Below are 14975 nucleotides of genomic sequence, written 5' to 3'. Positions count from 1 at the left end.
AATTAACCAGGCTCCCCCTGAAGTACTGGAACAAGAGATCAATGCGGTTGAGAAATACCAGAAAGAACTAAATGGCACTTATAACGAATATCGAACCATTGATGCTCCACCTAATGACCTGCGTCGCAGAATTGACAAGAGCAATCAAGTGCAAATGTTGTGCAGAATGCACAAGTTCTCATTCAAGAGACAGGAGAAGATATTGAATGAAGTAAGTAAGAAGTAAGAAGTAAGCACTGTTTTTGACACCACCACTGCTACACAACTCCATCTTTACCAGCAACACACCATGGTCAAGAGGATGAGCAAACCCAACAAGAGGAACCAAAAGACCATGCTGCTGAGAACCAAGCCACCCAGAACTTCGGCTGAGCAGGAACTGCAACAACAGAGGCTAAATCAAATGGAGGCTGAGAACCTCACACGGGTACAAGAAATGGAAAAGATCAAAATGGAGGTGGAGCGTCTGGAGCAACTCAAAAGGCTAAATGCTGCTAAAGCTAATCTAAAGGTTCCTCAAGCTAATTCAACCCCAGGCAATATGAGTCAGCATTATCTACCACCACAAGAGGGTGTCAACGTGTCAGACTTGGTTAAAGTGCTGGCTGAAGCCATTACATCCAATAGACTACCCATACCTGATTCTGCCGTTTTACTGGTGATCCTTTAAAGCAGTGCTACTCAACCCGCGGCCCGCGGGCCGCACCCGTCATGACCATACCAATAAAAATATGATTTTTTCTATGTTCAGAGTGAACCGAGCATTTCTCAGTGTGAATAAATAATTTCTAACAATCTCCTCAAGAGGGCGATGATGCATATGCAGTGGGTGTGTTGTTTTGATGTCTGATTTATACTTAGTTGCACGACAGTGTTCCGCGCCAAACATAGACGATTTGCAAGCCCACAAGTGTTGAATGCCTGACGAGGTGAGGACTTGCAGAGCCGCGCCGGCACGCGACGACACTGCAGTACGAGGAAGTGCAAACACAAACAGTGACAGCGTGCACTGCACACAGAAAACAGTGGAAACATGGCGAAGAGCAAAAGAAAGATTTCTGACGAACACCGCGCCTTTCAACAAACATGGGAGGAAGAGTTTGCTTTTGTGGAGGTAAAAGACAAGCCAGTGTGCCTCATATGCAAAAGAACAATAGCTGTCATGAAACGTGACAACCTTAAACGCCACCATGAAACCCACAATCAGAACGGTGAGACATTTTCAGCAGCATATCCACCAGGGAGCAACACAAGAAAGGAAAAAATCCGCCTTCTTAAATCCGGCTTGCATGGACAGCAAAGCACACTGAGATTCCACTGTAAGGAAAGTGACCGAGTCACAGAAGCATCATTCAAAGTAGCCTGGAATGTGGCGAGAAGCAAACGGCCTTTCACTGAAGGGGAGCTGATGAAAACATGTTGGCTGGACGCTTGTGAGTCTCTTTTTGCTGATTTTAAAAACAAAGACGCCATAATTAAACAGATCGCTAAACTGCAGGTTTCTGATTCAACCCTCTGTCGACGTGTGGAAACCATTTCGGATAATTTGTTTTTGAAAATGATTGAAGATCTCAAGAAATCAACCCATTTCAGCCTGGCCCTTGATGAGTCAACTGACAAGTCATCATAAATTGCCCGCCAGACTCGCCACAACTGATTTCAGTCAGTTGGATCGCATAGGAACCAAAAGTGTTATGCACGCCTGATGGGCTCAGAGACGGGTGCATAGGCAGGGATCAATGTATAGAAAAACAAAAAGACTTATTATTTAAGCAAAGTTTCAGTCACATACTGTAGGCGTTCTTCAGGCATCTGGTTTCAGTATGTTACACTGCGAAAAATGAGAGACAGCCGCTGACTCTCTGCGTCCACGTCTGAAGACGCGTCTTATGACCCGTCTGATGCCGCGTCCGTGCTTAAATAGCGGTCAAGACGCAGCTTTGCGTCCAGGACGGAGCTCCCGCGGCGATTCTCGGTTTCAATCACTTCAATCACGTCTTTGCGTCTTCTAGACGCGAAACCGCGGCTCAAGACGCGATTCTCGGTTTCAATCACGTCTTTTAACCTCAAAGACGCGGCTTGGACACTACAATCGCGTCTTTGATCCCAAAGACGAGGCTTGGAATCGCGTCTGGCTGGAACTCGGTGTGGCCGTAAAGGAGACATGTAACCCGCAAAGTCTGCTGTGTGCTGTCCTTGTATCTATTAGATACATTTTACTATTATTTATTGTCAATGGAACATGCTATATTCTACCATATTGTCGGCATTATAGTGTGTCATAACGTTTTTAGTGCGAAAATATATCTTTTCCTTTCTTTTTTTTTTAGCATTTAAAAAAAAAAGGCAGGTTATATCTGCCTGGATTCATGGCACAGAGCAGAACGTTTAGCTCAGTCGCTAGAGCGGCCGCCCCGTTGACCGGAGGTTGCTGGTTCGATCCCCGCCTCAGTCACTCTTTATTTCTAAGCACTGTGAAACACGTTTTCTTGCGGCTCCAGACGCGAATCTCGTTTCAATCACGTCTTTGAGCCAAAAGACAGGGCTTGGACCGCGTCTTTGAGCCCAAAGACGGGGCTTGGACACTACAATCGCGTCTTTGGGGGCTTGGACCGCGTCTTTGAGCCCAAAGACGGGGCTTGGACACTACAATCGCGTCTTTGATCCCAAAGACGTGGCTTGGAGGCTACCGCGTCTGGCTGGAACTCGGAGCGGAGTCAAGTTCATTGAAAATAACGGGGCCGTATGTTTTGACGCGGCGCCTCCGTGCGGCCGATGTGTCTAGTGTGTGTTCCCCTTCAGACGTCTGCTGTCTGCTCTCCGTGAAAAAAAAAAAAAAAGGGTGTCTATTGTATGTATTTTTTGATGGAGAATTCAAATATTACCTTCTTTTTTGCATAGGACAACTCTAACCTGCATCAATTGGTATTTTATAATTGCCAATTGTACCCTATCCATCTAAAAAACAAATAAGATGTCTATTGTAGGTATTTTTTGATGGAGATTTCAAATATGACCTTCTTTTTTGCATAGGACAACTCTAACCTGCATCAATTGGTATTTTATAATTGTCAATTGTACCCTATCCATCTAAAAAAACAAATTGGATCTCTATTGTATGTATTTTTTGATGGAAAATTCAAATATTACCTTCTTTTTTAGATAGGACAACTCTAACCTGCATCAATTGGTATTTTATAATTGCCAATAGTACCCTATCAATCTAAAAAAAACAAATTGGATCTCTATTGTATGTATTTTTTGATGGAAAATTAAAATATTACCTTCTTTTTTTAGATAGGACAACTCTAACCTGCATCAATTGGTGCATCAACCTTCTATCTATCTATCTATCTATCTATCTATCTATCTATCTATCTATTTATACTTCACCTTTAGTCAAGAAGAGAGTTCAGCCTCAGGAACTTGCACACCTGGAACTCTGTCATGACTGTGTCATGGAGCTAAGCAGAACTATGTTAAATACTCACAATGAGTCTGATGGACCAATCAGAGTGGTGGTGGGGGGAGGGATCAACAATAGACAGAAACTGGATAATGCTTTGTTAACTGTCCCACCTAAGTCCCTGCTAGTCTGAACAAATCACCTTCCCTCTCATAACACTACTACTACTACTACTACTACTACTACTACTACTACTACTACTACTACTACTACATTTATATAAAGCTGCTCTTGCATTTGAATTCAAGTCTGACACAAGTTAAGGTTAACTTAGGTAGTAGTTCATTTTGCTGGCTTTTGTGTGTGAGTGTGTAGGCCCACAAATTATTATAATTGTCTGTCATTAAGTGACTCAAAGGGAGACGTCTAATGGGTGTTTATTATTTTAATATTAACTGTGGGAAGATTATATATATTTTATTTTGCACTTACAGTGTTGTGATATTATTCCTGAAGGAAGAGGGGTATTTTCACAGCCCAGGCTTTGAACCTAAATGCTGTTTACATGCTCTATAAATATTTATTTCTATATAAAACTCAGTTGTGTGGAGTTATTGTGTGCCTTTTCTTGTAGCTAAAGAGTCCATTTGTTCACTAGACATTAAGTCAAGGTTACTATTTTGAGTTGAAGCCAAGTGTTTTATTACTTTGTGGTTTATCATTATTTAAAAGGCAAATTCATTGTTATGGTTACTTTAGAAGACTGCTTTTGCATTCATGAGTTAAAAAGAGAGCCAAGCTAATTCAAAGAGTTAAGTTAAAGGAACACAAAACGTGACTTAACTCACAGCTGCCATTGGACAGACAGTTATAACATACTCTTATCTTTCACAGAACAGACAATTATCATTTATTTTATCTATTTGAGACATGTAGCTGCTCTAGGGGAAATAGAGCATTAATTTGGGATCAGCCTATTCAATTGATAATGACCAATGGGTGCCAGTTTCTAAGTAGTTAAGCATATTACCATAACAATATATGTGGCCTAGACATGGATATTGCCCACTCAACTCGTAATCTACAGAAATGTCCACCACATCACACAGTATAAAACCTAGTAGAGAAATCTGCCTTCTCCTGTATTGTATTAGTGACATTCATTAATAAATAGTAAAATAACAGGACAGAGCAGAACAGGCCTCTGCTGTGTCTTTATTATGGGTGCATTCCAATGCAAATGGATACTCTGGAACAATCTGAAACAATGTATCTTTCCTGTGGCTGTTATAATGAACACAAACAGATCAGAACGCAATTTAACATTAACCAGTTACATTTATCATACAACAATGTAAGGGATGGATTCCTTTCTATTGTGTGAGTTACTTAAATGCTGATCAATATGTGAATCTGGCTCTTTTAAAAGAACACCAGAGAATTCACACTAGAGAGAAGCCCTATTGCTGTGACCAGTGTGGGAAAAGCTTTATTCGATTGTCTTATCTCAAAATACATGAACGAATTCACACAGGAGAGAAACCATACGGCTGTGTCCAATGTGGTGAAAAGATAGTCCGAAAGTGCACCAGAGATTTCACACCGAAGATGATGCATATCACTGAACATTTTCGCACACTGGACACAGCAGTATATGGCTTCTCACCAGTGTGGATTTTCAGGTGTCTTTTCAGAGCCGTCTTCAGAGTGAACCTTTTCCCACATTGGTGACAGCAGTAAGGTCTCTCTCCAGTGTGAATCTTCTTGTGTTGTAGGCTAGATTTTACAGTGAAACGTTTGCCACAGTGTTCACAGCAGTAAGGCTTTTCTTCGGTGTGAAATCTCTGGTGCACTTTCGGAGCAGCCATTAAACTGAACTTTTCCCCACATTGGACACAGCCGTATGGTTTCTCTCCTGTGTGTATTTTCTGGTCTACTTTGAGATAATAAATTGAGCTGAAGCTTTTTCCACATTGGTGACAACAGCACTGTCTTGGTTTAACTGAGGACAGCACAGGACAGGGAGAGAAAACACCCACCTGATAAGAGCCAGATTCACATATTGATCAGCATTTAAGTAACTCACACAATAGAAAGGAATCCATCCCTTACATTGTTGTATGATAAATGTAACTGGTTAATGTTAAATTACGTTCTGATCTGTTTGTGTTCATTATAACAGCCACAGGAAAGATACATCGTTTCAGATTGTTCCAGAGTATCCATTTGCATTGGAATGCACCCATAATAAAGACACAGCAGAGGCCTGTTCTGCTCTGTCCTGTTATTTTACTATTTATTAATGAATGTCACTAATACAATACAGGAGAAGGCAGATTTCTCTACTAGGTTTTATACTGTGTGATGTGGTGGACATTTCTGTAGATTACGAGTTGAGTGGGCAATATCCATGTCTAGGCCACATATATTGTTATGGTAATATGCTTAACTACTTAGAAACTGGCACCCATTGGTCATTATCAATTGAATAGGCTGATCCCAAATTAATGCTCTATTTCCCCTAGAGCAGCTACATGTCTCAAATAGATAAAATAAATGATAATTGTCTGTTCTGTGAAAGATAAGAGTATGTTATAACTGTCTGTCCAATGGCAGCTGTGAGTTAAGTCACGTTTTGTGTTCCTTTAACTTAACTCTTTGAATTAGCTTGGCTCTCTTTTTAACTCATGAATGCAAAAGCAGTCTTCTAAAGTAACCATAACAATGAATTTGCCTTTTAAATAATGTTAAACCACAAAGTAATAAAACACTTGGCTTCAACTCAAAATAGTAACCTTGACTTAATGTCTAGTGAACAAATGGACTCTTTAGCTACAAGAAAAGGCACACAATAACTCCACACAACTGAGTTTTATATAGAAATAAATATTTATAGAGCATGTAAACAGCATTTAGGTTCAAAGCCTGGGCTGTGAAAATACCCCTCTTCCTTCAGGAATAATATCACAACACTGTAAGTGCAAAATAAAATATATATAATCTTCCCACAGTTAATATTAAAATAATAAACACCCATTAGACGTCTCCCTTTGAGTCACTTAATGACAGACAATTATAATAATTTGTGGGCCTACACACTCACACACAAAAGCCAGCAAAATGAACTACTACCTAAGTTAACCTTAACTTGTGTCAGACTTGAATTCAAATGCAAGAGCAGCTTTATATAAATGTAGTAGTAGTAGTAGTAGTAGTAGTAGTAGTAGTAGTAGTAGTAGTAGTGTTATGAGAGGGAACGTGATTTGTTCAGACTAGCAGGGACTTAGGTGGGACAGTTAACAAAGCATTATCCAGTTTCTGTCTATTGTTGATCCCTCCCCCCACCACCACTCTGATTGGTCCATCAGACTCATTGTGAGTATTTAACATAGTTCTGCTTAGCTCCATGACACAGTCATGACACAGTTCCAGGTGTGCAAGTTCCTGAGGCTGAACTCTCTTCTTGACTAAAGGTGAAGTATAAATAGATAGATAGATAGATAGATAGATAGATAGATAGATAGATAGAAGGTTGATGCACCAATTGATGCAGGTTAGAGTTGTCCTATCTAAAAAAAGAAGGTAATATTTTAATTTTCCATCAAAAAATACATACAATAGAGATCCAATTTGTTTTTTTAGATTGATAGGGTACTATTGGCAATTATAAAATACCAATTGATGCAGGTTAGAGTTGTCCTATCTAAAAAAGAAGGTAATATTTGAATTTTCCATCAAAAAATACATACAATAGAGATCCAATTTGTTTTTTTAGATGGATAGGGTACAATTGACAATTATAAAATACCAATTGATGCAGGTTAGAGTTGTCCTATGCAAAAAAGAAGGTCATATTTGAATTCTCCATCAAAAAATACCTACAATAGACATCCAATTTGTTTTTTAGATGGATAGGGTACAATTGGCAATTATAAAATACCAATTGATGCAGGTTAGAGTTGTCCTATGCAAAAAAGAAGGTAATATTTGAATTCTCCATCAAAAAATACATACAATAGACACCCTTTTTTTTTTTTTTTCACGGAGAGCAGACAGCAGACGTCTGAAGGGGAACACACACTAGACACATCGGCCGCACGGAGGCGCCGCGTCAAAACATACGGCCCCGTTATTTTCAATGAACTTGACTCCGCTCCGAGTTCCAGCCAGACGCGGTAGCCTCCAAGCCACGTCTTTGGGATCAAAGACGCGATTGTAGTGTCCAAGCCCCGTCTTTGGGCTCAAAGACGCGGTCCAAGCCCCCAAAGACGCGATTGTAGTGTCCAAGCCCCGTCTTTGGGCTCAAAGACGCGGTCCAAGCCCTGTCTTTTGGCTCAAAGACGTGATTGAAACGAGATTCGCGTCTGGAGCCGCAAGAAAACGTGTTTCACAGTGCTTAGAAATAAAGAGTGACTGAGGCGGGGATCGAACCGGCAACCTCCGCTCAACGGGGCGGCCGCTCTAGCGACTGAGCTAAACGTTCTGCTCTGTGCCAAGGCCATCGCGTGTTTGTCGAGGTTGCGGCAACAGAAAATGAAACGATCCGCCAATCAGAGTAAACCGCACACACACTGGATAACAAGTCAACAACATCGAATCCAGACAGAGCCTTTGTAGCCTATACCATAACGTAACCATAATGCATTAACATTAACATGACATGTTACTATCTGAAGTAATGTTACTGCCCTGTCCCTGTGATTTTAATATGCAAACTGCTAATAAAGTAATCAATCAAAAGAACGAGAGATTTATCTGGGTGACTTACAGTGCGTGCGCCACGGTGCATGCATGAATGTTTCTTTCTGACAACCACCTAAATATTGTCCAATTACCGTAGCAGACGCAATTTATATCCGACACAAATTGATTAGAAGTTTTCCCTGCCGGGAACTCAACTAGTGAAAACAGCAGATCTACAAGCTCACAACGCTCTTCACTTGCTGTGAGCTTGTAGATTGGATATTTTCACGAGGCCTCTTCTTATTCTTTTTATATGTAATTTCTTAAATGTGTTCGCTTGTTTTAAAACAATATGAATACATAATCATGTAGGCTATGGATAGGCTATGCGGTCGGGTGAAATGACGCAAGGAGGAGGCATAATATAGGCCTATACACTGGACCCATATAGCCTACTGTAGCTTGTTATAGTCTTGAAATAAAACATAATTTAACAGACAAAACTATAGCCTGCATGTAGGCCTACTGACCACTGTTATTACAATCGGGGTTATAGGCTATATATTTCTTTATAAAGACAACGGGTAGCCTATTATGTCCATGGCGCGCCAGAGCGCCACAGCCACAGGCGTGATTTTTGATTGATAGCATGAATAGAAAGGGAGATAAACTATCACATGTCATACAAAAAATAAATAGAGAGTTCACAGAATAAATACAAATTTGAATAAGAGCAATTGCTTGAGAAATGACCAGGGTCTGGGAACTGAAGCAGCTATGGGGCGATCAACATTATCCTGCACCCGGCTTTACTATAGCTTTTTATTGCTGTCAGACTATATTTTGTTTGGTTTAAATAGGCCTATACTGTTACATTTCATAATGAAATGTTTGGCTATTTATTATGATATGGTTAAACCATGGCGTGATCATTTGCATTTGGTGCGTTGTATTATACCAATAAAAACACTATTTCTGTTAGAAGCTGTTGTCATTGATTGTTCTTTAGATTCAGGAAACACCTAGGCTATGAAGTGTTTTACTAGCTCAGAAATAAATCAATTAGTCTATTAAGTGTTTTGTAGCCTTATTCTATAGATATTATTAACCGTAATCTAGCCTACTTGCGTTCTGGAGTCATTCAATGAAATGTCGGGTTGATGCGCTGCCGTCTCCAATCTCTCCATGTGTCCAAAATAACAGATGTATAAACTGTCGACAGGCCATGACGCAATGCGTTGGTATCTTGCAACTCTGTTTTTTTGGTGTGGCGCACCGCGCATCGCGCACGATCACGGAGAAAAAGAAAGACTCCACCGTTTGATTCAACAATGGTTTGGTTTAAGCTATAAAAAAAGGTCTTCTCATTCTTTGGAAATCCCAGCATGACAATGACCGTGTCCCGTTAGTAATCATGTCTTTATTTGCTGTGCAATTAATGAATGAAACTGATGGAGCAAAATGGCATGCCACACAAATCATTTATTTGAATAGACTCATCTTATTTACAGAATTGACAATGAACTGACACTCTATCACTTCTGCTAATTATATAGGTATTCTAGGACTAGGTATTAGTATTAACTGAATGAGTGGTTGGTTTGATTTTATTTATAATTGAATTGAAGGCAGAAACAAGCATTCATTCATTATTTAATCGTGCGAAGACAGCCGACCCAAATTTGCGCAAGGAAACCCCACCTGCGGTTTTATTAGAATGCTATAAATAAAGTGCTCATGCTTCTCAAATAGACTACACAAATACAATAATTTGAGTTTAGCTATGCAGCAGGGATTATTAATTCCAGGGGTGATGTGCGGGGTGTAACCAAAACCAGTGTCTTTCTTTTCTTTTCTTTTTTTTGCAAAGATGCATGCAGCAGCAGCAGCGGACCAGCGGTCCATAAATAATCAAAGCAAGCATGTAACATAATGATGATCAGTCAATCAAATTGGATATTAAAATGATGCCCACACAGTCTGTGTATTTTGGAAGGAGTCCGGTGCATCACATACAGCAGGCCATGACAACCAAATGAGAAAGGTAAATAGCCAAACATTTCCTCGTTGCAATGAACAGCTAAATGATTTCCAAATAGGGTCACATTAACAGCCACAGCAACTAGACCATAGAATGACAAAAGAACAAGCTGACAGTGTCAAAATCTATCAAAATCAAACGTTATCTTGTATTTATTCCTTGGCTGGCTTCTGCGTCTGAACGCGGAAGAATGGCTGAGTGTCTGTTGATTCTGGAGGTGGAGGGGCTTGCTTGATTGCTGGTATTCCCGCAGCTGGTCCGTTTTCCAGTAAAGTCCAGGGAAACAACGATCGCGCCGCCGAGATTGGCCGTTTTGTCAGAGGCGCGAGAGATTTGTTTGGTCCTTTTTCTAAGACATCTCAGGGAAACGGGGACAGGGATTGGCGGCCCAACCTCGACAGAGAAGTCACAGCAGGCGCCATGAATCCAGGCAGATATAACCTGCCTTTTTTTTTTAAATGCTAAAAAAAAAAGAAACAAAAAGATATATTTTCGCACTAAAAACGTTATGACACACTATAATGCCGACAATATGGTAGAATATAGCATGTTCCATTGACAATAAATAATAGTAAAATGTATCTAATAGATACAAGGACAGCACACAGCAGACTTTGCGGGTTACATGTCTCCTTTACGGCCACACCGAGTTCCAGCCAGACGCGATTCCAAGCCTCGTCTTTGGGATCAAAGACGCGATTGTAGTGTCCAAGCCGCGTCTTTGAGGTTAAAAGACGTGATTGAAACCGAGAATCGCGTCTTGAGCCGCGGTTTCGCGTCTAGAAGACGAAAGACGTGATTGAAGTGATTGAAACCGAGAATCGCGCCTTGAGCCGCGGGAGCTCCGTCCTGGACGCAAAGCTGCGTCTTGACCGCTATTTAAGCACTGACGCGTCATGAGACGGGTCATAAGACCCGTCTTCAGACGCGGACGCAGTCTGCGACGGCTCTTGCTGGAAAAAATAGCCGATCTACAAGCTCTCAATGCGTCTGCTTGTAGATTAGGCTATTTCCGGTCATTTAAAGATTAGAGCATTTTGAAGCGGTCAAACTATATGTTCAGTCTCAGATATTTCATATAAAACAAAGGTTATGCACGCACGCACTTTCTTAGGTTTATTACACACACAGAAACACTATGAAGTGACGGGAGGATGTGAGACATGATGGAAGAGAGCAGAATGCATAGGAACCGAACAGAGCATGCATCTTTATAATGCATTAACATTTTCACTCCCAGCACCTTATATTTATAGCATATTGTCGTTGTCAGGTGGAAACCTTGTATGTCCAAAACCGTTCGTTTTGTATTTATCATCTATAATTCCACTAGTTTTGTCCGACAGTCTTGTATGATGAAGCAGGGCTTTGCTTTACCAAAAGACGTACACATTTGAAACTTGGAAATACAAGGTTTCTGCCCGACAGTGACAATATTTTAGTGATTATGTTGCGAGGAAAACGTTGAGATAATAGCCATTTTGGTTAGAACTGACTGAAAACAACTTTGTACTTCAAGTTTAAAATTATACTAAATATTGTTCAAGTGTTCAAATAAATTCAAATTATTATCAAATTATCTCCCGGCACCCCTGGACTGCCATCACGGCACCCCAGGGTGCCCCGTCACCCACTTTGAAAACCCCTGCTACACTGTAAGCCCGAATTAGTAACCAATACTCAAAAGTTTTGAGGGAATCATTTACCTCAAAAATTTTGAGTTAATAAACTCAAAAGTCAGACGTATTCAGAACGTAAACTTTTTAGTTACATGTACCATGTGTCAGTTATCAGAACTTTAAAAAATAGAGTTGCTCGTACTTATAAATTTCAGTTACATGTACCATGTGTCAGTTATCAGAACTTTAAAAAATAGAGTTGCTCGTACTTATAAATTTCAGTTACATGTACCATGTGTCAGTTATCAGAACTTTAAAAAATAGAGTTAATTGTACTTATATATTTCAGTTACATGTACCATGTGTCAGTTATCAGAACTTTAAAAAAATAGAGTTACTTGTACTTATACATTTCACTTAACATGTACCATGGATCAGTTATCAGAACTTATAAATTAGTTACTTGTACTTCTATATATCAATTACCAGGAAATAATTGTATTAACCGTTTAATTAAATCACAACTAAAAAAGCAGAAATTCAAGTTCCATGAAATCAGTTTATTTAACATTTTGAACATTGACATACGATAAGTCAATTTTTAAACTTTAAATACAAATGACATCTTGTAGCCCCCAAAAACTTCAAAATCAATCATGAAAATAAACTGACAAAAGCAAATGAAGATACATTTTGCAATTACAATAGTATCAACCATTTCCAGTGCGTGGTAATACCCAAGGTATAGTGTATGAATTTAAAGTGCAAACAATGAATTGTCCAAACACATGTAATGACCACACCATAAAAGCTATACAAACATGCCTTCAGGCCAGTTTATGTTAACGTAGTGGTTAACTTTATAAAGACTATTTTACAAAAAGTGAAAAGTATCATGTCATTTTATTTAAACTGTTACATCCACGAGCAGATTGTAAACAACAAACAACTGTCTGCATAAAACTACTACTGATTGCTCCGAGTTTGACGTGTGTGCCGTCTGCCTGCCTGCCTGTCTATGTATGTGTATGTCTCTGCCTGTCTATGTGTGTGTGTATATAATTATATATGTGTGTGAGCACCACTTGGTTCACAGCGCAAGTATACTACAGACAGTACCATGTACTTTTTTAACACTGTTAAATACATCCATAATCTTGTCATGAACAGATTGCAAACGTCAAACAACTGAAATGTAATATTAAACGGTGCAACTAAAATTAATTCCAGGGTTCCCACACATCTTTACCAATTCATTTTTTCCAGAATATTTAACCCAATTTCCAGGACTATATAACAATAATTCAGCCAAATAACAGGTCACTTAATCCTATGCGCAATGCCCAAAGACAGGTAGAGTATGCCAGTGGTTCTCAAACTTTTCAGGCCGTGACCCTCAAAATCAATCATGTTTTAACTGGGGACCCCTCCACCCTGACGAGCAAGAGTTGAGGAATTCTGTATAACACGGTTTGTGAAAATACCTTTTTTTCCCAGGACCTTCCAGGACCCTTGATAAATTCCAAAACTTTTCCAGTAGTGTAAAAATATTTTTCTAATTTCAAAATATTTCCAGGAATTTCATGACCGTGGGAACCCTGTAATTCTCATTTAATTTGGTCATACAGTTTAATAACTGGACGGTTGATGAATACAGCCATAAACTAATTCTAAACTTCAAACTACAACTGAAATGTACACTTTTAAATGCAAGTGAAATCAGTAGTCACTGAATACAGGTTAAGTAAATACAAGAAAAACAGAGACAAGATCCTTGAAGATAGAAAAGAAAAACTAAACCCTGTGTACACATGGGTATTGAACAATGTCCAACACATTCACTCTCTCATCTTGTCCAACTTGTTTATAGTAGAGAACTGTGGATACACTGACCTCAAGGCCTGAAGGAAGGCCCTTGACGTAAAAAAAAAAGAATACTATCTGGGAAGGGAGATCACATCTTCACCTTCAATGATGACTGACTTCCCTCGGGTTGTAGTGTATAGCCCGCCTGACTCCAACTGCCGCCGCCATCAGGAGCACAACTCCGCCAAAGAGCCCTGGATCGTTGTCAATTTCCTGAAGGAATGAAGGAAATGTACATCACATACTAATCACATAGTAATCGCATCACTCAGGAGTTCAATAACAGGTTTCTCCACCTTCCTAGTATTTAGTATTATGTTTGATCAGGAGAATGAACTCGGGACAGGATAAACAAGTGCAATTCAAAGTGATCATAAAATAAAAATAAAACAAAAAGACAAATTTGGAACTGTAATACTAGAGAATTGAAGCTGATCTTTGTGGCGTTCTCTTCTGAGCGGATAAAATTGGTATGAAGTTTCTATTTACCGAAGAGCTTAAGGAAATGGGCAACCCCAGTTACTGAACAAACTAAGCAGCAATATACAAATCAGCCAAAAGCATTTGTAACTGGTATACTGACCATGGTATTACTGTAGATGACTGACCAGCAAACTGGTCACAGTCTAACAAAAATGAACCATTAAGCACCCGCATTGGTATTGTGAAGAAAGCTTCCACAGAAAATAGCAGATCAACAAGCTCACAACACAACGCGCTGCGTCACTCCGAGCTTGTCGATCGGCAAATTTCAGCCAACACTTTCCCTAGAATAACAAAACACGTGTGATAATGAGGACTCACCGTGCACGTTTTGAACACTGTAGAGGCATCCTCTCGCAGGAACGCCATCCTCTCGCAGGAACACCGGAGGGGCATGGAGCACAGTTGTACGCTTCGTGTAGATATCATGCACATTCCTATGAAGATTAAAAAAGTGTAAATATTTAGACATTTAGTAATGAATAGATCAACAAGCTCACAACACAACGCCCTGCGTCACACTCTGAGCTTGTCGATCGGTACATTTCAGCCAACACTTTCCCCGGAATAACAGAACACAGAAGTATGAAGGTTAATTTAGGTGTGATAATGAGGACTCACCGTGCATGTTTTGAACACTGTAGAGGCATCCTCTCGCAGGAACACCGGAAGGGCATGGAGCACAGTTGTACGCTTCGTGTAGATATCATGCACATTCCTATGAAGATTAAAAAGTGCAAATATTTAGACATTTACTAATGAATTAGCTAAAATACAAGTCTTAGGGACAATACTAGTTTATTTGCCTCTTTTTTATCCCATGACTTTGTAACCCATTTTTCGCCAGGTGCCAATTTGCCTAAACTGTAATCCTGAA

At 39.8% G+C, this 14975-nt stretch overlaps 1 long non-coding RNA gene across 1 annotated transcript; it reads right to left on the bottom strand.

The window, feature by feature from the left end:
* Positions 1-12851: 12851 nt before the first annotated feature.
* On the bottom strand, positions 12852-14894 carry LOC308284767. The gene is made up of 3 exons (XR_013962042.1): positions 14720-14894; positions 14420-14535; positions 12852-13828 (listed from the first exon to the last, which is right to left on the bottom strand). It is a non-coding gene; the product is annotated as an uncharacterized lncRNA (long non-coding RNA).
* Positions 14895-14975: the final 81 nt, after the last annotated feature.

Source organism: Nannobrachium achirus, assembly GCF_963921795.1.
Source record: "Nannobrachium achirus genome assembly, chromosome: 5".
Classification (NCBI taxonomy): Eukaryota; Metazoa; Chordata; class Actinopteri; order Myctophiformes; family Myctophidae; genus Nannobrachium; species Nannobrachium achirus.
Note: the sequence above shows the minus strand (reverse complement) of the source record. Positions and strands in the feature narration are given on the sequence as shown.